At 36.4% G+C, this 24,800-nt stretch overlaps 1 protein-coding gene across 2 annotated transcripts in view; it reads left to right on the top strand.

The window, feature by feature from the left end:
* The window catches only part of LOC100877269 (protein FAM76A), an 81,137-nt gene extending 59,205 nt beyond the window's left edge, over positions 1 to 21,932 (top strand). Inside the window, exon 7 of one of the 2 annotated variants that reach the window (XM_076542000.1) lies at positions 19,921 to 21,932. The gene's annotated coding sequence lies outside the window, so the exon portion shown is untranslated. Of the gene's footprint in view, positions 1 to 12,345; positions 12,382 to 19,920 lie in introns of those variants that run through there. The other variant, XM_076541998.1, reaches the window with a different exon arrangement.
* The last annotated feature ends 2,868 nt before the right edge of the window (positions 21,933 to 24,800 follow it).

Genomic DNA, 24,800 nt, shown 5'->3' with positions numbered 1-24,800 from the left:
GTTCTACTTTTCTACTATCATAAAAGTTAACTTATGATGAACCTTGATCATACAGATAGTGTTAGGCAATCCTACAATCACCATATGACTGTCGATTTCTTACTTACAAGTAAACCTACCCAAGTGTCACTCTCCGATTTTGATGAAATTTGGATATGTTATAGTACATTGAAAATTAGGGGACACGTATTTTTTTTTATCTGCGGTAAAACATATTTAGGGTATGAAACAACCCCCCAAAGTGTGAGGGTAAAATGGAAAAATTGTGATATTTTCGAGATCAGTGAAGCAATCTTGATGATTTTTGGTATGAAAGTATCTTTCGATAGAAGACAAAAATTGGCCTAGGTATGTTAGAAGGGGAGTGAAAATTAGGGGGTGAAATACCCTAAAGCGACCAATTTTTTGCTGCAAAAAAATCAGTTTTGATCTGATCGAAATAAAATCTATTAAAACTTGAAGAGGAAAGTTAATTAGGGAACACGTATTTTTTTTCTTTTTTATTACATAAATATTTGGGACGTAAATACTCCTAAATTACCGCGCTCGTTTGGCACTACGCATGAAACGCCTTGCAAAACTGTATCTCCTAACTGTTCGATCTTTTTAATATATCGGTTTTTTACGTTACTGAATGGAAATCTGAAATCAAAATTCAATATAACGGATCCATTATGGCGGACAAAACTCGAAAACCTACTTACATGGACTGTATTTGTGATATGCGATTTTCAAAATATAATACAATTTCTGACATTCATTGTTAGGTATGTAAGGTGCATCAAGCGTGTTAAGAACATATTGTAAATATATTGTTTATAACAAAATTGTTTGAACAATGTAGCTTAAAAATGAAATTTTTTAAAATCTGATGACAGCATTCATCGTATGCAAAAAATGTTTATGGAAACATTGATCACATATTTTATTAATTCCTTTGTTCAAACAATTTTGTTATAAACAATATATTTACAATATGTTCTTAACACGCTTGATGCACCTTACATACCTAACAATGAATGTCAGAAATTGTATTATATTTTGAAAATCGCATGTCACAAATACAGTCCATGTAAGTAGGTTTTCGAGTTTTCGTCCGCCATAATGGATCCGTTATATTGAATTTTGATTTCAGATTTCCATTCAGTAACGTAAAAAACCGATATATTAAAAAGATCGAACAGTTAGGAGATACAGTTTTGCAAGGCGTTTCATGCGTAGTGCCAAACGAGCGCGGTAATTTAGGAGTTATTTACGTCCCAAATATTTATGTAATAAAAAAGAAAAAAAATACGTGTTCCCTAATTAACTTTCCTCTTCAAGTTTTAATAGATTTTATTTCGATCAGATCAAAACTGATTTTTTTGCTGCAAAAAATTGGTCGCTTTAGGGTATTTCACCCCCTAATTTTCACTCCCCTTCTAACATACCTAGGCCAATTTTTGTCTTCTATCGAAAGATACTTTCATACCAAAAATCATCAAGATTGCTTCACTGATCTCGAAAATATCACAATTTTTCCATTTTACCCTCACACTTTGGGGGGTTGTTTCATACCCTAAATATGTTTTACCGCAGATAAAAAAAAATACGTGTCCCCTAATTTTCAATGTACTATAACATATCCAAATTTCATCAAAATCGGAGAGTGACACTTGGGTAGGTTTACTTGTTAGTGTATTCTAAGTATAGCTAGAATACATAGCTCAGAATTGTTGAAAATCGTAGTCAGCGAAATATGCAATGGCCTAATGCGGTCTACTTCTGAACAAGCCCGACGCCATCTGCATACTCCTCGCAGAATATGCATCAAGGTTGAAGTTTGTAGAACGTCAAGTAGGTTCTAGAAACTGGAATAAAGTAGGTGGCAGTTGTGGCCGAGCTTCGTTTTCATTTGGGCCCAGAAATTCAAGCGGTACGTCCCTGACGGTCTCAACGTCTGGCTAGGCTAGTCGCGAGAGTACTGTTAGCTTTGGGCGTCGAGCTGAAAGCAGAAACGACGACGAAGAAGAAGCAGAAGAAGAAGCGGAGGAAGAAGTTGAAAGGAAGGAGGCGTTGGTGGACAAGAGAAGGGAACGAAGAGGGGACAGAGAACTGCGTGGAATCCTAGGGTGAGCCATAATGTAACACCGAGTCGGAAACATCGAGGTTCGTCCTCGCTCGCTTCGAGTCCGCTCGCTCGCTCGCTTCGTGACCGCTCAGAAGTGAAGTGGCACACAATGCGTAAGAGTATTTTCAGGGGTCGACGACCGCTCTGCTTCCTCGAGGCTGTCCCTAGCGACGGCTTTGACCGCGAACGGTATCGGCGCTTCGCTCTCGAGAAACCGCGAATCATGATGGAATTTTGCTCATTTTTTTAAACCTCTTTTTTCGAGACGAATCGAGAGCGAGTGGATAGATCGTTCGGATTGCTTTTGGATTTTTTTTAGCTTCGAAGGCGACGGAAATCTTCCTTTTAGTTTTCCTTTACATTTTGTAGACTGTGAACAAAATTTGGGTTCCTGGTGAAATTACCAATAAATACTGAAAATATATTTGGAAACAGCAGGACGTTATCTGTACTTTCTATTATAGTTCCGCTAAGTGGATATTCGTAAGATTTAAAAAAATTTATAATTGAAATCTGAAATTCGAAGGACAATGTGTCTGAAGGAACAGTATGATTAATTCTGAGCAAAGGTTCAGACTCATCATTTGACGCGGTCTCGTGTCAGATTAGCAGCCGTATATTTCCGTTCTCCGTTGACATCGATTCTCTCAGTTTCCAGAAACGTTCGCTCGAAAAAACTGCGGGGTTACGGTTCAGCAATTTTTTTCGCCGTTTTGGCGACCGGTTTATCACATTTTTAGCAACCGGTTCCTCTCGACCGACCGTTGGAATCGCATTACCGATTGTATGCAAAACACACACGCACACAAACAACCGTGCAATGCGGAAGTTTTTGCAGCATGGAAAATCGCGAATAGTAACGAAAAAGTGAAAAAAGAACGCTCTCTGTTCGTCGCGCAGAGCTACTGCGAAGCGGTCGAAAAACGAATCCGAGACTATTTTTTGCGTCGAGTTCAATGTTCGAGGTTAAAGTCCCGACCCTGAAACCAACCTGTCGAATTCGTAGGCATCGATTTATCTCGCTATTGCTATTTTGTAACTGCCTTGTTACGATACTCGGCTCCGTCGTGTTCGACGCGCAGGAAACGCGTGGATACGTGACGCAAGATCTAAATCGTCGACAATGGCCGTGCAAGCGCCTTTAACACCTTTGTATATCATCTACCAGTGCTATAACGGAAACACCGTGACCCACAAAAATAACAGCGAATCTACTGTAACTTTAACTCTTTCGTTTGCGATCATCGTTCACTCGTCGCAAAAATTATTAAGACTACTTTATTATTACTACTACTTAAACTACTTTTTTACTACTATCGCGAGTGACGAATTATATTCACTTTATTTTGTATAGGCACTTTACTATAATATTGTGTATATATGCTTTTTTATATTCGGTGATATGAACGAGTATGTATGGTTTCTTTAGTAAGACGTCTGTGATGTATGATGGTATGATAAATATTATAATATATGTAATTTTTAAATAGTCAAATTACTAAGCTAAACTTATAAATATTCAGATATCTCAACTTCGTACTTGCTACATTTCTAACTTTGAAAAGTCATAAATTTCCCCAAACTTTCAAACCCCAAAAACCTTGCAACCCTCTCTAAAATCCTCTTCCCTCTTCTCATACTCCCTGACAAGTCTTCTCTTCTCTCTAAAAAAGTCCTATATATCAAATCAATGACCCGTTGAGACAAAAATAAAACAGCCCACATTGCGTCTAACTAAAGATCTGAAAGTTGAATCATCTAACTAAAGATCCGAAAGTTGAATCGTTGAGACCGTACTTTCTTCGCCAAGCGAATTCGGCGATTCTGCAAGCGACCAGAGCCGAAATCGTCGATTACGTAAGTCGTCTTACGTCGTTTTCGGTGGGCCCGTTAGAAGCGTATTTGTTTACGTACACCTGCGAAATGGTGACGGTGGTGGTAGCAGCAACAGGCAGCTCGATTGGATAGCCGGCACCGTGTACCGAGTAGGAGGAGGTGGAGGAGGTGGCAAGACGAAACGCGGCGGGTCAATGGCTCGTATACGGAGCAGCTATACGCGAGACTCGCCGACTTTCCGTATATGCCCAGAAACCTCGGCTGAGATTCGTGGCCGAGCCAGATTGCGATAAAAACGAATGTGTCACGGGAGAATTCCCTTTTCAAAGCGGACGAGTTCGCGCCGATACCCGGCTCCTTCTTATTCGCTCGTTCCCGTTCTCAGCCCGGAACGAATCGCCCCGATACGAACGCCGCCAGGAATTCCGTGCTGCCCGTTGCTAATTTTTATCACCTGGTGCAACTATGTACTGCGGTATGAGAGTTCTTTAATTTCTAATAAAATCCGAGAAGCTTGTGGATGTGGAGGATATGGGGAGTTCTAGGAAGTTCTAGGAAGCTCTAGGAAGTTCAAGGAAGTTCTAGAAAGCTCTAGGAAGTTCTAGGATAATAGATGTTACGGAAGTTCTAGGAAGTTCTAGGATAATAGATGTTACGGGAGTTCTAGGAAGTTTAGATGGGTTCGAAGGCGATCTGGGGAAATCGTTAGGAAATTCTAGAGGGTTCGAGTAGTTGAGGGTGGATTTTACAGGTGGAGAAGAGGGACCTGAGGGACCTGAGGGACCTGGGTCAATCAAATGGGGGAAACATAGGAAGACTCTATAGAATTTAAGGTAATTTTGTCGAGGAATCTTAAAAAGATCATCAAGTTTCTTTCTAGGGTGAATGAATCCTAAAGAGTTCCTATGGAAATCTAGTGAAGTTAAAGTTTCTGGAGGAATCGTATGTGGAATCTACAGAATCTAGGGTAATCCTATAGAGGGTCTTCAGGAAGTAATCTTAACTTTATATCTTAAAGGGTGCATCAAGTTTCTTGCTGTGGTGAGCGTAGAATCCTAAAGAGTTCCTATGGAAACCTAGCAAAGTTAAAGTTCCTTGAGGAAACATAGGAGCAATCTACAGAATCTAAGGTGATTCTGTAGAGGAATCATAAAGAGTTCATCAAGTTTAATTCGAGGGTAAATGAAGATGACGAAGCAAAGATATCTTCCTGAATATCCTGAAAATTCCTGGAGAAATTCTATGAAGATCCTAAAGAAATCTAGTAAACTTAAGGCCCTGGGGAATTTTAGGAAAATCCTTATAGAAGCTTATGGAGACTCCATGGAGAGTCTAAGGAATCTAGGGGAATTTTAAGAAACTTAATGGTCTAGTTCTGTAGAAGCTCTCACGAAGTCTTAACATTCCATGAAAAATTTAAGGAACCTGTAAAAATTTTGGAAAATTGAAAAAACCTTAAACTTTATCAAAATTCCTATAAAGTCCTAAGTGTTTCCCAAAAAAAGTGTAAAGAGTCTAAGAAAATTTTTGAGAACTTAATAGGTCTTGAACTGTAAGAGAATCCTTATAGAATTCTAAAAACATTGTTTGAAGAATCTGAGAAATGTAGGAAAATTGAAAAAAAATGAGTACACCTTAAATTTCAGTAAAACTATTATAGACCCTAAGTAATTTCTGTGTACAGAGACTCTAAGAAATCTAGAAAAATTCCGGGAAGCCTAACCTAGAGAATTCTAGAAGTATCCTAAGTGGAACCAAATGAGAACCTCGATCGTAGAATTCAAAGAACCTATGTTAAATGTTAAAGAACCTAATCATAGGAAATCAAGGAAAACCTAGGGGATTTCCAACATAGAACCTCCTCAAAATATAGAACCTCCTTAACCTATAACTGTACCGTAACATTACCAGTGTGTTGCCTCAGAATTTGTTTACCGTCGAATGACTACTTCACAATGACGTCACATACACTGATACGCATTTGGCAACGTGACATATTCGTATCAATGAATCACGATTTTCACCCAAACATCATCTATGAATCATTCATTCACGCTTAACATTGTTACTCGAAACATTCTCGAAGGTATCCGGATGTTATCCTAGAAGCATCTTCTTACCGACGAGTTTCCAGATCTCTGCTGAGGTTAGCTGTAACGTTTGAGGAATGTTGGGAAAAACTTCCTCGAGGACACGCTTTACACCCGGAAGCCTCGAACAATGTTAGATGCAACAGTGTTATGTGTGGCAGAGCAGTGCCGTTAAAACCTCGAGACCATCGCTCGAACCATTCATTATTTCATAGCGGTGAACGTTTGATCAGATTAAATTTGCGGGTCTTCCTGACGCGTTACTTTGACGTATTCTTCACGATTCGTAGGTTTCCCGGTTCTTGTTTACGCTAGATTATAAAATCGATTATTGATATCCACATTCAACGATGTGCAGATAGAACCAAACAAATACATGTTTATAATTTGAAAATTAAGTAGAAAAACATGTAGCACTGACATACAATTTATCTTAACATAGACATTTACGTTTTGTCATACAAAATGTGAAAACTGGAACCCGCCATTTTGACTGCCTGCTGTGATGACGGGGTTAATACCTGCGGTTAAATGAAGTTTCTTTATTTTCAATTTCAAACCTACTGTTATAGCTAGTTACCTACACATAAAACGCAATACTTTATCTTTTTATGACTATTTAAGAAACGGAATGGTGAAATACGTATGCGAGGCTATTCGCGGACACTCGTAACATCTGCCAAGATTGCAGACTTTCATTGACATCACTACTTTTTTGGTTAAAATAAAATCTCTTCTTGTGACTTCTTGTTTGACTAATTTAATACATAACGAAGGTTTGAATTTATAGGAAGAATGGTTTAAAATATGTGGAAGAAGGTTTAACATGTTGGCTACCTCGCTGAGGTTGTAGAAAATTTGATCAGACAGTTGATTTTGTTTCTAACAAATTTTATCAAATATGTCTATAACATTCTGTCATATTTATTATTCATAGTACCAAGTATTTAATATGAATATTTCTGACTAGGTAAATTGAAAAATTCTTGAAAATATTCAATAATGCAAGTGATAGTTTAATTTGAACGACATCCACATCAAGGGTGTCCACATATGAATGTCTACATGTGGAGGTCTACATATGAATGTGGCAGTCAAATTGTCAAAATTTGAAGATATCAAAGTCTGCGATTGATTATGCGAAATTTAATTTGAGAGGAGTTACAAAGATTATCTAGAAGGATGGTTCCGGAAGGTACCCGTAAAAATGTGACGCTAGAAATTGTTCGAAAAGCCAAGAGAAGGTGGTTGTCGATGGTGTCCATGACCGGCGACTATCGTCGGCCTCTCTCGTCGCGTATGCGTGCCGCGTACTCGGCTCGATGCAGCACATGCACGTGCACACGTTCGCACACTTAGACGAACGTTCGAGCTGTTCAGGAACTGCGATGCGTGACCTAGTGCCGTTGCAGCGTTCTACCTTCGAACTAGGTCTTCCTCCTCGTTCCCAACTAAGTCCGCTCGCGCGAGCGCGCGCACACTCGCGTTGCCAACGAGCGTGCAGAATGCACCGGGCGAATCCATCTGGCATGGAACCTAGCTTCCGGTCCTTCTACTTCTCGTGTTATATCGCCACTTATGGACGATTCTTGTGAGGACTCTTCGTTTTAGAATTTGCACTCGAAGATTCGTTTTTAAAATTTTCCTTCAGAGAGGAGAAGAGCCTTAATTTTAACCCTTTTAATTTCTTTTACCTACAACTTAATTAAGGATCAAGGATCAAAGTTCAAGGTTATATGGATCAATGTTCTCAATAAAATTGCGACAGTATGACAGTATTTTTTACTTATTATACGTAGTAGATGAACGAAAATATTTAACCATAGTTTAGTTATCTGAATTACTTATGGTACAAGAAAATGTGGAGCCACATTTTTGTCATTTTTGTTATTTTTGAGCCAATGTAAAGGGTTAATTTTAAAATGATTCTGTCATGATTTTATTATTACATATTTTGTTACTTGCAAAACAGTCTAATTTATTTTATTAGTAAACTTGATATTCTTCTGAAAATATAAAAACGTTTAAAAAAAAGTAGTGAAATACAATAAATTCATTTACAGAACTCATGCAAAAATGTGAAATTATAATTACTGCTATCAATTTCAAAATTATAACGATAGTAACAAAGTAGAACAAACTTCGTGATATTTAAAAACTAAATACAAGTTTAAACCCGATATTCGCCATATTTTTAACAAATTGTTGCTTCATAATTGATGGGTGTAACCATTACAAGTCTGCCGTTTTATTAGAAGATATTCCTGAATATCACATAATAAAATTAGACGCGTCTGGAACTTCGTATGCATAAAACAAGTTTATTAATTCAGTTTCCGAACAGTCTGCAAGATTAATTATTAAGTATCTCAAGTTAAAAGAATTTCATATCGTTATCCAGAAATAAATAAAAATGTGCCGACATCGCTGTATGAAATGACTTTTAATCAGACTACGGATGTTTATGCATTTTTGATGCGTCAAAAACTGCAAAATAAATATAAATATGTAATCTATAGATAGCTGAATGATTTACTTGTATCTTGCAGACTATGTGGCATAAATAGAGAAACAGTCTGCAGTCTACTTATGATATTCTGCAATATTGTTATATTTTTTATAATTTTTTAATTCTGTTATGTTGTAATAATTTTGTTATATTGTTATGTTTTTTATAGATCTGTAATATTGTTATATTGTTATAATTTTGTAATACTGTTATATTTTTTATAATTCTGTAATATTGTTATATTGTTATAATTTTGTTATATTGTTATGTTTTTTATAATTCTGTAATATTGTTATATTGTTATAATTTTGAAATACTGTTATATTCTTTATAATTCTGTAATATTGTTATATTGTTATAATTTTGTAATACTGTTATATTTTTTATAATTCTGTAACACTGTTATATTGTTATATTTTTATAATGTTATTACATTTTTTATAATTTTATAATACTGCTATATTTTTATATTTTTATAATATTGTTACATTTTTTATAATTTTGTAATACTGTTATATTGTTATATTTCTATAATATTGTCACATTTTTTATAATTTTATAATACTGCTATATTTTTATATTTTTATAATATTGTTACATTTTTTATAATTCTGTAACACTGTTATATTGTTATATTTTTATAATGTTATTACATTTTTTATAATTTTATAATACTGCTATATTTTTATATTTTTATAATATTGTTACATTTTTTATAATTTTGTAATACTGTTATATTGTTATATTTCTATAATATTGTCACATTTTTTATAATTTTATAATACTGCTATATTTTTATATTTTTATAATATTGTTACATTTTTTATAATTTTGTAATACTGTTATATTGTTATGATTCTATAATATTGTTGCATTTTTTATAATTTCATAATATTGTCATATTGTTATGATTCTATAATATTGTTGTATTTTTTATAATTTCATAATACTGTTATATTGTTATACTTCTGTAGTATTGTTACATTTTTTATAATTCTCTAATACTGTTGTATTATTATAATTCTTGCAATATTCTCATATTGCTACACCTCCATAATATAATCATAACTTCACTGATATTTTGATAGAAACAAAAATGAAAAGTTTTATTAATTACTTCACAAAAAAAAATCATTTCAACCCATAAAAATTCTCCACTCAAACTAAAAAATGCATCGAAAAATTCTATTTAAAAATTACGAAATTAACAAAAATTTCAACATGTTCCTCAAAAAGTTTGATGACCCCAAGATATCCGATTGTACATCGTTCCATTCATATCGTTCTCATAAGGCCTTTTGCCCTTCTCCGTTGAACTCGGGTGTGAGCCGATCACCGTCAGAACTAACGGTAACCCGGTGTCGTTTCCATCCCGATTGGATTTAAGAAACTTTTCCATTCGCCGTGAACGAAAGTACCAGCGTGGCACGAGCGTGTAGGGACGACACGGCGAGAGAGTGAATTTCGTCACTCGAACCGGACGACGAAATTTACATCGGGGAAAGATGTACTGTTAAACGACCGCACGAAGCGAAGGTGAAACGATCGGTGGCCCGTTCGATGGGTTCAATGAAACCGATCAAACCATCGATTCCATTCGTTTCGAGTCATTGCCACCAGAGTCTACAAAGTATTGATGATCTCAACTATTTGACTTGTTACGTTCTTCTAGAGGAATAATTGTAAATGGGGGAAGGAATGATCGCAACTGATGATTGCATTCTTTGTTTCAATGAGACGAATAGTCTAGTCATTAAGTAATTAAAATATTTTAGAATCCTGTAGAAAATTAAACATGCACTTCTATATGCAAATTTTACATTCTACAAATTTTCTACCTTCTGTAATTTCTAGCAAACGGGTACACTAGGTTTTGATACGCAATTAAAATATTTTCACTGTAACATCCTGTAAGAAATTAAAAATGTACAAATGTTACATTTCTGTGCAAATTTTGCAAAGTTTCTATCTTTGTTCTATAACCTAGAAAACAAGTATTCTAGGTTATGTTTTTGATGTGTAATTAAAATCTTCACTTTACAATACTGCAGAAAATTAAACTTCCATGTAAATGTTACATTTCTTCACGAGTTTTGCAAATGAATTTTCTTATAATACTTTTCTTCAATTTTCTGATAATATTTTTTCTTCAGTTGGTATTTTTGTATGTTTTCCTTGATGGTCCTATAGTTCTTGGCGGCTCAAAATGGGGCTGTCAGAGAAGTATTAAATAACGTTGTATTAACTACATACACATGTATTAACTAAATTTTGGTAAATGAAATGTCCAAAGTAAAATTGAAGAGTAGACATTGTCTGAGTCTTGTTACTGGTTTATAACGAGATGTATAGTTTTGACGGGCAGCAAGGGCGACAGATATCCAAGCTGTCGATGCGTAGGCAGATGGATTTTTCTTGTCTGCCTCAAAGATGGACGCCATGTCACGGCAACAATGCCAACGGGATGAACGTCCTGATCTCGTCACTGTTCCCGGACAACGACCTCTCTGTAAAATTTGACGAATATCGGTCGCTTTCCATATTATTCTAAATTAGCAAAATTCACTAAAACAATGCACACATTAATGACAAATATCTGAACATGAGTTATCTCGAGTCTAAACTAAAGAAATTTCTGTTTTACGTATTTCAATATTTAAACTACAATTGAAATTTCTATTTTATTTTTCTTAAATAAATATTTCAAGCTTGTTCAAACTTCTTCTGAAATTAAACGTCAAATTCATATAAAAATTAATAGTATTTAGACTTCGATTGGAATTTCTATTTTATTTTTCTTAAATAGATATTTCAAGTTTGTTCAAACTTCTTCTACAATTAAACGTCAAATTCATATAAAAATTAATAATATTTGGACTTCGATTGAAATTTCTATTTTATTTTTCTTAAATAGATATTTCAAGCTTGTTCAAACTTCTTCTGCAGTTAAACACCAAATTCATATACAAATTAATAATATTAAATTTTGGGTTGATGCGTTTATTAAAATATAACCCTTGTTGTAATTTATTTGTAATATGTGTCATTTCCTGATTCTAAATTAACATGTGTATTATGGTACAATGAATTGTTTATAATACATTTTGCAATGTTCATTCGTCATAAGGGAGCCTTGACACCAAAAGAAATTCTCTGATTGATCAAATTAATTTCAAGCTATATATTTCAATCGGTCAATTACACCGATCAGAAACAAGGAAAGTTGTCTCTGAATTTCTAGAATCCTGGTAACACGTACACATATCGTCATAAGTGGTTATAAGATTATGATGTCATAAATGGTTGTAGCTTATAACATGGTGACATATGTGCTCATAATCTTACAAATGATTAAAATTAAAGATACAGAAACTGATTGTTTTGTACTCATTTTTAAGATGTAAACTTCATTATTGCAACCCCTATTTTAATTAGCTGTGTGATACGTATGACATGGATACACATGTGTTTCAATAGATATTTTCATCAATTATAAACTATATCTATTTACACATGAAATTAACCTTGCTGTACTTTGAGGAACCTGACGTCCATACCTGACGCACTCGCACTCATAACTTACTCGAATTTTATATACACTTCAATTTGAAGTCCAAGTCCAATAACCTTCATAGTCAAAGCTCGACATAATACAACTGCATATAAAATTGCCCTAAAATTTCACCTTGTTCCATTTTAATATTGTAGCTAGCTTAGCTCCAGCTGACAAATAAGTCAACAGACGTCCAATATTTTCCCAAAAAATTCTAATCAATTGAAACTAAACGGTTGTTTTGCAGACGCACTAACGTCGATGCGGATGAATCGAGCAAGTTGGACCCGGACCGAGTTGATCCGAGCGGGGGCACGATTAAAAGTGAAGCCTCTTGACCACGTAGCCGGAGGTCATAGTGGTGTAGGCAGACGTTACTCTCTTCCGTCTGGTCTGCGGGCAAGGTGGAGTGCGAGCGATGGCCGCGAGTGTGACGAGGTCTGCCGCTTCGTCGAGCGGTATGGTAAGTGTGTTAACAACGTAAGCAGGGTGAACGCCCTCGATAGACCTAGACCCAAAAAGCGCTCGTTCCATGGGCAACTGCCACTGGCACTGGGTTAAGGCGAAGTCATGTGACGCGATGCAACCACACATTCGCACACGCACACGCGTCTACCTACGTACATGTTACACGCGTACACCAATGACATGACCATTACTTTCACGCGTATGCGTTCGTTTCTGCTCGCACGGACGCTACGGGGTTCGTCGGCCTGAACGTCTCTCGCGGAATGCCTTCGAATTATTTCCACTCCTCCTCGTTTTCTTTGCTCTCTGGGACACGCGCTTTTTCGGCTTTCCACCGTACTTTTTCTTGTGACAGTTTCTTTCAAGAACGTACGTTTGGATAACATGGCTGAATACATTGTTGGACAAATTTTTAAATTTCTTTCATTTCAAGATTTAGAATTGTTTATTTGGAACGAGAGGAATTTGTATGATAACGAAATAGTAACTGTATCTGTACACGTAGAACATGTATAGTATACATGTGTATAATATAGGATATATGTTTAGTAAAGACATAGAGGAACCTCTCATAGTATCTGTAATAATTCATTCATTAATCTAGCTAGTAACTATAGGATCTAGCTAGTAATTATAAGATCCAATACATTTCGAGTTCTCAATTCCCAATACATTTCGAACAGAAAAGTTCGCAGTGCAGAAAGAAGGAAGAAGTGATTGATACGCAACAAAATTGAAAGATGGTCCATCATGACTTTCTTTTGCAACCGAGTAACAGAATGATCCAACGATACTTTCATTTGCACCAGAAATTGAGGATGACCCAATAGTACTTTCGGTTGCAGAAGAAATTAAGGACGACTCAATAATATTCTCGGTGGCAGCAGACATTAAGCACAACCAATGGTACTTTCGGTTGCAACAAAATTTAAGGATGGTTCGACGTCACTTTCGAATGATTGAATAATACTTTCGTTTGCAACAGAAATTGATGACCCAACCATACATTTGGTTGCAACAGAAATTAAGGATGATCCAACGTTACTTTCGGTTGCAGCAGAAGTTGAGAATGAGTCATTGGTACTTTTAGTTGCATTGGGAATGAAGGAGGATCCATTGATACTTTTGGTTGCAACAGAAATTGAGAATCACTCAATAATGCTTTTACTTGCAACAGAAATGAAATTTGATCTAATGATACTCTTAGTTGCATTAGAAATGAAGGTTGAAACAATGATACTTTTAGTTGCACCAGAAGTGAAGGTTGATCAAATGATACTGCTGGTTGCAACAGAAAGGAAGGTTGACCTAATGTTACTTTTAATTGTAACAAAAATTAAGGTTGAATCTGATGATACTTTTGGTTGCAATAGAGTTCAAGGATGACCCAATGATACTTCTGGTTGCAACAGAAATGAGGGAGGACCTAATGACACTTTTGGTTGCAACAGAAATTGAGAATCACTCAGTAACACTTTTAGTTGCAACAGAAATGAAGTTTGACCTAATGATGCTTTTAGTTGCATTCGAAATGAAGGTTGAAACAATGATACTTTTAGTTGCACCAGAAGTGAAGGTTGATCAAATGATACTGCTGGTTGCAACAGAAACGAAGGTTGACCTAATGTTACTTTTAATTATAACAAAAATTAACGTTGAATCTGATGATACTTTTGGTTGCAATAGAGTTCAAGGATGACCCAATGATACTTCTGGTTGCAACAGAAATGAGGGAGGACCTAATGACACTTTTGGTTGCAACAGAAATTGAGAATCACTCAGTAACACTTTTAGTTGCAACAGAAATGAAGTTTGACCTAATGATACTTTTAGTTGCATTAGAAATGAAGGTTGAAACAATGATACTTTTAGTTGCACCAGAAGTGAAGGTTGATCAAATGATACTGCTGGTTGCAACAGAAAGGAAGGTTGACCTAATGTTACTTTTAATTGTAACAAAAATTAAGATTGAATCTGATGATACTTTTGGTTGCAATAGAGTTCAAGGTTGACCCAATGATACTTCTGGTTGCAACAGAAATGAGGGAGGACCTAATGACACTTGAATGCAACAGAAATTGAGAATCGCTCAATAACACTTTTAGTTGCAACAGAAATGAAATTTGACCTAATGATACTTTTAGTTGAATTCGAAATGTAGGTTGACAGAATGATACTTTTAGTTGCACCAGAAATGAAGGCTGATCAAATGATACTGCTGGTTGCAACAGAAAGGAAGGTTGACCTAATGTTACTTTTAATTGTAACAAAAATTAAGGTTGAATCTGATGATACTTTTGGTTGCAATAGAGTTCAAGGTTGACCCAATGATACTTCTGGTTGCAACAGAAATGAGGGAGGACCTAATGACACTTTTGGTTGCAACAGAAATTGAGAATCACTCAATAATACTTTTAGTTGCAACAGAAATGAAGTTTGACCTAATGATACTTTTAGTTGCATTAGAAATGAAGGTTGACAGAATGATACTTTTAGTTGCACCAGAAATGAAGGCTGATCAAATGATACTGCTGGTTGCAACAGAAACGAAGGTTGACCTAATGTTACTTTTAATTGTAACAAAAATTAAGGTTGAATCTGATGATACTTTTGGTTGCAATAGAGTTCAAGGTTGACCCAATGATACTTCTGGTTGCAACAGAAATGAGGAAGGATGAATGATACTTCTAGTTGTAACAGAAATTGAGAATCACTCAATAATACTTTTAGTTGCAACAGAAATGAAGTTTGACCTAATGATACTTTTAGTTGCATTAGAAATGAAGGTTGACCCAATGATGCTTCGGGTTGCAACAGAAATGAAGGAGGACCTAATGACACTTGATTGCAACAGAAATTGAGAATCGCTCAATAACACTTTTAGTTGCAACAGAAATGAAATTTGACCTAATGATGCTTCTAGTTGCATTAGAAATGTAGGTTGACAGAATGATACTATTAGTTGTACCAGAAATGAAGGTTGGCACAATGATACTTTTAGTTGCACCAGAAATGAAGGTTGACCCAACAATACTTTCAATTACAACAGAAATTGAGAATGCCTCAATGATCCATTCAGTTCCCAAAATTGAACACCGATCCAAAGATACTTTCAATTACATCAGAAATGAATGAAGACTGATACATTTGATCGCAGCAGAAACGCAACGATTGCAAATTTGGAGCGAAGCGAGCGAACGAGCACGGATCGTTGGTCTAAAGATTAAACCGAGAGAATTTCCCTCGTTTTCTACGATTCCTGTTCCACATTTCGACCTGAACACGGCTGGCCGCCTCGTTGACGTCATTATCCGCTTCGGGCGTTCGCCGAAAGAAAACAACAATACTTTTTTCTCGACGGTCATCGAACCCACTCTCGTGTGCTCATCGTTTCTCTAGCCGATAAACAAATTACAATCGGCATGTGAACGTACGGTACCGAGGGACCTTCGGGTCGTGCCGCGACACCATCGTGCACCACCGTTTTCAGGTCCAGTGATCTTGGGCTCCTTACCAAACTGTCTTGAAAATAGAAATTAATCCCGCGCGGGGATACAAATATTTCTGCCCTGTTCCGCTCTATATTCCCATCGCGGAACTGCAACGCACGCTATCCAATCGCGTTTCTTTCCAAAATCGCCTTCATTAGAAATGTGAACGATCAAATGTTACCTTATACCGTTCGGCACGAAGTCACTTTCGTATAATACAGTTCTGGTACAACTCGATAGGAGAAAAATAAGGGAAAATGTGGAGCAAATTGTTTATTGTTTAATTTTTCAAATTTGGGAATTTGTCAGGATATTTTTACTCAAATTTGTTCACAAGAATGATCATAATTTGAATTCGTTGATTAACAGATCGGTACACGTGGAAATTTTGATGTGGGGTTTAAAGGGATATAGCGATGTGGCGTATGGGGATTTAAGGATTTGGAGGGATTTGGAATATAGAGGTTTGCGAATGCAGGATTTGGGGATATAGAGATTTGGAAATGTAGGATCGAGGTGTTGCATCAATGGTGCAGAGATATGCACAAATTTGAAAATGTATAAATTGGAGATTTCAAAATGATGTAGGCAATGATTTCAAGACATAAGTTAGGTATTTGGACGCATGAATTCAGTGCAACTCGATGATGCGGGGATTTGGGGATTTAGGTGTTTGAAGATAGAGATTTGGAAATATAGGAATTCCGTCATGTAAGACCTTGCTGATGCAGGGATTTCCGGGCATAAGACGAGATATGGATTTACTAACGTATGAACTTGATAATTCCTAAATTTCAGGTTATAGCAAGATATACTCGAAGAGGTACTCGAAGATTTTGGAAATATACCAAGTAATCTAAAAAAATTTGCAAATATAGTTTTACAAAAATTTTAGAGTACAAAAATCTAAATCGAAGATGTACTGAGAATGAAGACCCAATTAGAGATCTATGCACCTAGAGATCTAACCAGTTACACAGATCTGATCACACAATAATCTTATAAGACCAAAATTGTAATTAAAATCAAAACTTATAAGTTTCAACTTGAAACTATAGTTTCAAGAATCTTCTCACAAATGCTAAAAACCCTGAACCAAAAACTGCTCTCAATCAGAGCAGACAGTAAACACTGAAATGCTACCGGTATCGTAGTATGCGTGATCACGTTCGGGGCACTTAAAGGGTTAAGCAGGATCGGGGCCGTTCGCTACAGGATGATTATCCAGGCTCGCATAACCGTCGAGGAAAGGTATGGATGTGTATAGTGCGTCCCGGCGGTGGATGGAAGTCCATCCTTGATGGAGGTTACTCCGGGCCATCGTCCCACATCTCCTTGGATATGAACTTGTGTCTTCGTTCGACTTGCCTTCGTTCGTTTCCCCCACCCTCTACCCTTCTCTTCGTCCCTTCTTTCTGTCACCTCTACCCTCGTCCTCTTCTATCCAGCCTCGAACGTTTCGTTTCTTTCCGTCTGCCGTGTCCTACCACCTCCACGTTCCTGTCTATTCCCCACCATGGCTTTTCTCCTTCTTTGGTATTCTCATCCCCTTCCGACGTTCTTGGATCGAGCCACTGAGTTATTTGGATTCTTTAAGTCGATTGATTATCTGCGAGTTAACCTACACAATTATTTGCTTAATTCTGTTTGCTTAGTTCTCTTTTGGCACCTTTGGGCTTAGTTCTGTTTTGGCGACTGGGCTGACTCTCTTTTGGGTCCTGCGAAATTTGACATCTCTTTAGAACCTTAACACTGTCAAATAACCCTTGATAACCCTACATAATTCTTGATAACCCTCCATAATCCTTGATAACCCTCCATAATCCTTGATAACCCTTTGAACCCTTGATAACCCCCCGACCTTAATGCTTGTACAAGAATTCACTGTACAAACTCCATCAACCTTAAAATATGCATCCATGGTTCACATCTCTCAAACACAGCTATCATCCCCCAATTAAATTACAGCATAATCGAATTATTTAAGACCATTTCACAAGAATTTCTGGAACCTTCCAAAGTTCGTGAGTCACCCAGTTCGTGCAGCGATTGTAGACTTAGGAGGGTTGGAGTTTGAGCACAGTTCTCGAAGGGTTGAAGTTTTCGGAGTAACTCCACTGTTCTTCCTTTTTCTCCTCGTGTATCGAACTCCCTCTCGACTCGCGGAAAGTCGACGGACAAGGTAGCACGACCCGGATTAAGCTCGCACCATTGGTTCCCTTCGCACTTTTCCTCGACGCGAAGTCTGTTTCATAGGGTCAAGGTACTCGTCGGTACACGTTCTTCGAGAACTCTTGCAACCTCTCAGAAATGGATCAAAGTTTCGATAGGTACAAGTTCTTACAGTTGCAGTTTTCATGAGTGTACAATCACTTGGTTGTTTTCGAGAATTACGTGTCTTTGTACGTACTTTGGTCTGGATGTGTATGGGATCTTTGAAAGTTATCACTTTGATCAGAAAAATGATGTTTGTAGCGAAACACGCTGTAAGTTTACTGATGTTGATAGACAATTTTAGCTATGAGTTGTCACCAGTTAAATAAATAATCGAAATCAATAATATATAATAAATAAACTAAATCAATTTCTTCAGTGCGCATCAGTGTTTCAACTATAAGAACCAGATCCTATCATGTTGTTCTATAAATAATTAATTTAACTGAATGTATGATCAAAGCCACATATGATCACATGTGAATGTGTTCACATATGAGTATATTCACATACGCCATCCACATACGACACCTATCATCTTGTCCTAGAAATAGTTAATTTAACTGAATGTGTGATCACATCCACATATAATCTTATTCACATATGATCACATATGAATGTGTTCACATATGAGTATATTCACATACGCCATCCACATACGAGACCCATCATCTTGTCCTATAAATAATTAATTTAACTGAATGTGTGATCACATCCACATATGATCACATATGAATGTGTTCACATATGAGTATATTCACACATGCCATCCACATACGAGACCTATCATATTGTCCTGGAAATAATTAATTTAACTGAGTGTGTGATCATATCCACATATGATCACATGTGAATGTGTTCACATATGAACATATTCACATATGTCGTCCACATATGATCATGACAGTCAGCATATTAAGAACAATCATCAAAAATGTAATCTACTTACGATCTACTTATGATGGGCATACTGTCCCTTTTCTAAAACGTGTCCTATGTGTAAAAAATGAAGTAACAAGTGGATTCGATGTTTGAAAAATTTCGTCGAGCAGCTATAAATATATACTTACGGTCGCGGAAGAAATGGTAATACGCCACATGGCGGAATGTCAATGGCCAACGATTGGACGGTGAAGTGGACGGACGGGCAGGTAAACGGCCCGAACGTTGAACCGACGAACGACCTCCGACAACAACGGCCTCCGTTTTCGGTGTCGAAATCGCCGCAACACCACGGGAATAATACCTCGACGAACTTTGCGTTTCGGACTTTTACGATCGCTCGTTAAATCCGATCTTCTCCTTTCTCTAACCGAGCTTGCGAGCTTGTTCGGCGTATAATTAAAAAAAAATCCAAGGGAAAAAGAGGAGAGTAACGAAACTACTCGTGTCTCCGGGGTATCTTCAGTGGGCCCTCGAATGTTTGCTGGCCCTTTACGACCAATCAATTTCAAGCCCTTAACCCTCTCGAATGACGTATATATACGTCGTTGAAAAATTATTGCTAATTGCGAACGATCGTCGGAAACGTTGAATTTTTATGTCAGGCCATAACGAGTGACAGATTTGTCAAGTATCGAGACGCAAAGATTATTCATTTTGCGATTGTTATGCAATCACGATATTCAGAAGAGTATTTCTGATTTTAGGCTCGAAGAGGAATTCGTGGCAGTTCAGGAAGCGGAGTCGCGTCATCGCGGAATGATGTATTCTTTTCGAGAATCCCGGTCCACGGACTAAACGTGCGCACAAACTGCTTAGTCATTGACGGCAAAGCATAAAAAACCCATCGAACGGAAAACAAGACGAAGGGTGAACAAAAGATGTCGACGGACGAAGAATCACTGTGTCATGTATGGGAATGTGGGATTATGGGGATACCTGAAGTATAGGGAATGGTGGGTATATGGTTATGGGGATATAGGGATACAGGACTGTAGAGATCTAGGGATATAGGACTGTAGAGATCTAGGGATATAGGGATACAGGACTGTAGAGATCTAGGCATATAGGGACACGGGATTATAGAGATCTAGGGATCAAGGAATGCAAGATTATGGAGATCTAGGGATATAAAGATGCAGGACTATAGAAATCTGGGGATATAAGGATGCAGGACTATAGAGATCTAGGGATATAGGGACTCGGGATTATAGAAATCTAGGGATCAAGGAATGCAAAATTATGGAGATCTAGGGATATAGGGACTCGGGATTATAGAGATCTAGGGATCAAGAAATGCAAGATTATGGGGATCTAGGGATATAAGGATACAGGACTATAGACATCTAGGGATATAGAGATACAGGACTACAAAGATCTAGGGATATAGGGACACGGAACAGAGATCTAGGAATCAAGGAATGCAAGATTATAGAGATCTAGGACCAGGAATTTAAATATCAGGGATTTAAGAAGATTTACAGTGATTTATAGTGATTTAGAAATCCATATTGAGTTAAGCATAGAAACACAGTGGTGAATCGTGTAACCATCGTGTTGTATCACCACACCTTGTATATCCAATGCGTTATATCGCCTCACACCGTATATCTAACGCGTTGTATTGCCCCTCATTGTACATCGCTGCATATCGTCCTCAATTAAACCCTCCACGCGTTATATCGCCTCACACCGTATATCCAGCGTGTTATATCGCCTCACATCGTATATCCAACGCGCTATATCGCCTTACACCGTATATCTAACGCGTTACATCACCCCTCATTGTACATCGCTGCATATCGTCCTCAATTAAACCCTCCACGCGTTATATCGCCTTACACCGTATATCCAGCGTGTTATATCGCCTTACATTGTACATTACTGCATATCATCCCTAATTAAACCTTCCACGCGTTATATCGCCTCACACCGTATATCCAACGCATTATATCGCCCCTCATTGTACATCGCCGCATATCGTCTCCGATTAAACCACCACTTATTATATCGCCTCGCATTGCATACCCGTCACGCCCAATCGGTATCATCGATCAGAAACAATTGTAAAAGAGGTGTCTAAAGGAGAAAGGGTGCTGAGCGACATCGACCCAATAAGAACGAGGGATTTTCAGGGACACCGGTCACAGGAAGCACGTCGATGGATCAGGGAGGTCAGGGGCGGTAAGATCGAGAGGAAGGGAGAGAGCGAGAAAGAGAGAGAGAGAAAGAGGCTGCCGGGAGAGTCTGGTGTGTTCGGGACGCGGTCGAAGACACGAGACACACAGCGACCGTTCGTTACATAAGTAAGGTAAAGGATCTCCTCTTCTGCTCTCCTTGAACCGATCCACATCCGCGATTATGCCACTTTCCATCGACCTCGCTTCACCTCGACTCGCTGTACGCAGCCAGCACGTGTGAGACGTCCGTGTACGTGAAACTAATTAAGCTCCATTGATCGGATCTAATGAATTTTACAACCTCTTTCTACTTTGTTTCCTCGGTCTTGCGGTTATCTTTATTTACCGACTTTGATGATGTTCAAATTGTATGACTTAGGAACTATTTATTCAATTTGGAAATTGTTTCATTTGAAATTTATTTTTTTAAACAAAATGACTTATGTTATTGTTAATGTATATGGACAATCAATTTTTTTATATCAAATTAATTTAAATTATATTCCTTCAATGAACTTTTTAAGATTTAAGAGTTGTTTGTATATTTATTGGTTGGATAGTAATTTTGACTTTTTCTTCTTGTTAATTTTGCAAGTTGTGTAAATAATTTTTTTGCTGTACCTATTTTAGAGATTTGCAGAATATGCACATGCTCATTGTTTATAAAAAAATATTTAATAAATGACAATTGTATAATGTCTTACTTGTAACTGACTGATGTACTAATACTTTCTATATTCACCATATGTATATTGTTTGTAAAAAATCATTTAATAAATAACAATTGTACAATGTCTTGTAACTGATTGATGTACTAATACTTTCTACACTTATCATATATATATTGCTTGTAAAAAATCATTTAATAAATAAGAATTGTACAATGTCTTGTAACTGATTGATATACTAATATTTTCTACACTTATCATATATATATTGCTTGTAAAAAATCATTTAATAAATAAGAATTGTACAATGTCTTGTAACTGATTGATGTACTAATACTTTCTACACTTATCATATATATATTGTTTGTAAAAAATCATTTAATAAATAAGAATTGTACAATGTCTTGTAACTGATTGATGTACTAATACTTTCTACACTTATCATATATATATTGCTTGTAAAAAATAATTTAATAAGTAACAATTGTACAATGTCTTGTAACTGATTGATGTACTAATACTTTCTACACGTACCATACATATATTGTCTGTAAAAAATCATTTAATAAATAGCAATTGTACATCTTCCCTGTAACTGACTGACGATTTAGCACTCATTGATCGAATTTTGCAACATCGTTCATTAGAACCTTGTTTTCCTTCTGAAACATATCTGACTTCCGAAACGATAAAGCAGATAATTTTCATAAAATCAGACAAGCTGTTATGTAAAACGACTCGCAGTCGTCTCGCATCGTGGACCAATTTGTTACGTTTGCGGTTTTTACAAAAATGCTAGACCGGCACAGCGACGTAAAGTTAATTAGCGTGGCGTGAACGCTCGATTTATAATGAGTTTTAATTGGACGACTTTCCGTTCGAACCGTGATTCGCGAGATCTTCAAACTGACCGTTAAGCGTTTTACGCCTCGTATATTCCATGATAAATACAAAGTTGCAATACCTTAAGCTCTCCCTTTTTAACGAACATATTTTAAACGAACGATTCAGTGAAACTCTCTGTTTACATATTGAAAAAGAAATTTTCATGTTGACTTCGTGATGTATTTCTTTTTAATTCAACTTTGTTTCAGTGCATATATACATGGACGTTTCTTTTGCGAAATCTTCATTGAAATATTTTCATAATCTTTATGGAAATAATATGTATGTATAATTGTAAGAAGTAGACTTTCTTTTGTGAGTTTGAGGAAGGTGGAGTTTGGAGAAGGTTAATACCTTAATAATCTTCATTGAAATAATATGTATGTATAATTGTAAGAAGTAGACTTTCGTGAGTTTAATAAAGGTGGAGTTTCGAAGGTTAATTTTATCCAACTTTTTTTTTTCTTTTTAGAACTTTCTGTTTCGAAGGGTTACACGGGGTTTCCTCATGGGATCGATGACATTGTCGGGGGGTGGGTCATCGACCTTCTCGAATAACCTTCGACAACGCGACCTTGCTGTCGAGCGATGCTAGTCCGGCTGTAATAACCGGGGGAAAAAATCCTACGGGAAAGTATGCCCCGTTATACGCTCGAGCTCTCGCTTCGAGCGGAAAAGAAAACCGCGAGCGAAACGATTTAAACAGTTACTTCTGTTTTACTTCGTTTTGAACGATTCTTCTATTTCGCAACCGAGTGCATCCGGTTTCATTTGTTCGGATACGCGATGTTTGCTCTCTAAAACATGTCGGAACTCATTATTGAAAATAGTTTTCAGTTTTCAAATTTTGGACTTTCAATTTGCTGTATTGGTAATGTAGTAAACTGTATTCGTTTGCTATTTGCATAAATTTTTATATTAATTTTCTATGTGCACTATAGCAAGCTACTACATTAATTTTCTGTATTAATATCACTCAAAATGTATCTTTATATCTTTATATATTTTAATATATTTAATTTGTAATTCTGACCATTGCTGTCTACCATAATATTAACATTACATGCGATTATCAGGTTAAAATTTTATAACTAAATGTATATCATAGTCTACAACTAAAATGCAATACAACACCATCTCTTTATTTACCCCTTGCAACCCAATATCTAAAAAGTTGAACTAATTAAAAGTTTTGCTATACAAATTTATTTTAAACTAATCTATCCAACATTTATTTTAGATTTACATATTAAAATTGTTCAGTAAATCATTTGTATTTATCCTCTTCATAATTGCACCCCTCAGTTCAAAGGGGTGCACTAACCACTCTACTTTGGTTACCATAAACATTTACTACTTTTTCATAACCGAATTATTTTTATTTATTAACTCTGTCATTCTAAAGTTTCTTATGAAAGCATTTTTCATTTATTTTGTTTAATTTTCTATGAATATTTATTTTGAGAAAAGTACTATAAACGTCATCTGCTGGAGAACAATAAAGTTGCGACAGCAGAAAATTGCACTTTTTCACAAAATAGATAATTGTAGCTTCGTAAGAGAAAATTGGACGTACGGCCACAATGTGCTGGAAATAATGACATCAAAGTTTGCATAAAGAGTTAATGAAGATAATTGAAAAATAATATGTTTTGGAACTAAAATGCTGCAGTCATCTAGCGGTAAATTCCCGAAAGTGAATTAAATCTTTATTTCAAGTTTTCAGCCATCTAGTGGTGGAAGACGGGAACTAATGAAAATACTGTTTCAAAAGTGTGTAGTTCACCTTGTTCGCCGGAGAGATGGCGCCACATGTTCGATTTTCGAAAAAATTCAATTAATATTTATTTTATT

This window comes from Megachile rotundata, chromosome 2 (assembly GCF_050947335.1).
Source record: "Megachile rotundata isolate GNS110a chromosome 2, iyMegRotu1, whole genome shotgun sequence".
Taxonomy (NCBI): Eukaryota; Metazoa; Arthropoda; class Insecta; order Hymenoptera; family Megachilidae; genus Megachile; species Megachile rotundata.
This window is presented reverse-complemented; position numbering and strand designations above follow the sequence as displayed.